Source organism: Dipodomys merriami, unplaced genomic scaffold, assembly GCF_024711535.1.
Source record: "Dipodomys merriami isolate MVZ:Mamm:240054 unplaced genomic scaffold, mDipMer1.0.p SCAF_529, whole genome shotgun sequence".
In the NCBI taxonomy this organism is placed as follows: domain Eukaryota; kingdom Metazoa; phylum Chordata; class Mammalia; order Rodentia; family Heteromyidae; genus Dipodomys; species Dipodomys merriami.
Window position 1 is genome coordinate 697,878 of NW_027206101.1, and position 1,833 is coordinate 699,710.

The window sequence follows — 1,833 nt, forward strand, 5'->3', positions numbered from 1 at the left end:
AAATTGTTCTCCTAAGTTGTAATGGTTTGGTTAAGTTTCTTAAATTTCAAAAATGCCAGTCCATCCTTTGTGTCCCTACAATTTTTTTTTCACAATACAAAGCAACAGCAATATCTTACTTTAAAATATCATGGAATCCATGGTATTCTTCCACGTGAATTGCCTGACTTTGTTGGCAAAATGTATTCAAGAGTTGTTTGTGTACATCTATAATGACTTCTGCAGAGTTTGTGAATTTTTTTAAATCATAAATAATTTTAACTTATCTGTTGAAATGAATAGTATAGGAACTAAAGATGTTCCTGGTGCTTTTCTGAAAAAAGTATATCTATGTTGGCATAATGTCCATAATCTATTTCATTCCCTCCTGGATATAATACTTTGAATTATACATTGTTATACAATGTATAGGTTCATTAATAAATGTGTCCTTTCAGATTGCATTCCATATAGAAGAAGTTTAAGATTCCTTTTTTTCTTAGGTCCTTATATTATTTTTTTTCTATGGGATAAAATGACAATGTTATCTAATTTCAAGTTTTGTAAAGCTTATGCTATGTAAAGGTCTTTCTAAGGTGAAGATTTAATACACTGATGTCAAACTAACATTTATTTCTGTGAATTACATGTATTGTTACACTTGTATTTTTGTAATCAACTTTTTTTTTAGGGGGGGGGGTCCGGTCGTTGTCCATAACTCTGGGCCTGGGCGCAGTCCCTCAACTCTTCAGCTCAAGGCTAGCGCTCTACCACTTGAGTCACAGAACCACTTCCTGTTTTTTTGTTTTTGCTTATGTGGTGCTGAAGAATCGAACCCAGGGCCTCATGCATGCAAGCAAGCCCTCTACCACTGAGCCACCTTCCCAGTCCCAACTTTTTAATAACTGTTTTTCATTTCTTGCATCAGAAGAATGAAAAATATGGAATACTTCACAAATTTTCATACCATCCTTGTGCAAGTGCCATGTTAATCTCTGTATTGTTGTAATTTGGGTAGACCTGCTGCTGAAGCATGGAGTATCCTCTTAATTTAAGTACTTAATGATGCAATCTTTATACAGGCATATATCCATGGTTGCCTATTTGTAACAAGGAACCCTTAATGTTCCTAAAAATGCTATTGATCTTATTTATCTAAAATTCTGTGTATAGTGGAAGAAACTTGTATCGTTTGGTCGATTGCTCCCATTTATAAATTTTTTTTATCAATGACTATTTTGTCATTTTCATTTTAAATTTGATCATACTTTTAAGCCTTTACAGCTAAATCCAAAGGTGATGGCTTTTCAGATACTTATTTATCAACTCAGTTAGCTTTGTAGAGCTAATGGATTCAAAGTAAGCCTTGCTTAAGAGCTACTTCTAAACATCTGCAGCTTAAGATTTCCCAAATGAGGTCTTGCTGGGACAAATGTCTACGTGAACCTTTACCCTTCTTCCATATAGGAACAGACCAACCAGAATATCTTACCCTGACAGCATAGATTGTCTTACTGGAACAAAACTAATCTTAGTTACAAGGAATCATAGAGAGATGAACAGTTCGGACTGAATTGTTCAGAATGGAAGGTATTTTATTAAAATATAATTGCTTATTATACTTATCATTTCAAAAGTAGCTCAAGCCAAGAAGGTGAAAAAATTGTTCAAATGCATAATTACCTACTGTGCTGGCCTGTCTATCATCCAACCAGGCAGGAACTGACACTACTGACTTTCTATCACCAAATATTTCCATACCTCCTGGAGAAGTCCATACGTTTCTCCTCGATATTAAGCCTTAAATTGGTAATGTTTAATCACAGTGTTTCCTCTTGCCTCTAGGCTGTAAAG

The 1,833-nt window shown here is 34.5% G+C and overlaps 1 pseudogene; it reads right to left on the reverse strand.

The window, feature by feature from the left end:
• Nucleotides 1–914: 914 nt before the first annotated feature.
• LOC138811439 (U6 spliceosomal RNA) lies at nucleotides 915–1,014 on the reverse strand (annotated as a pseudogene).
• Nucleotides 1,015–1,833: the final 819 nt, after the last annotated feature.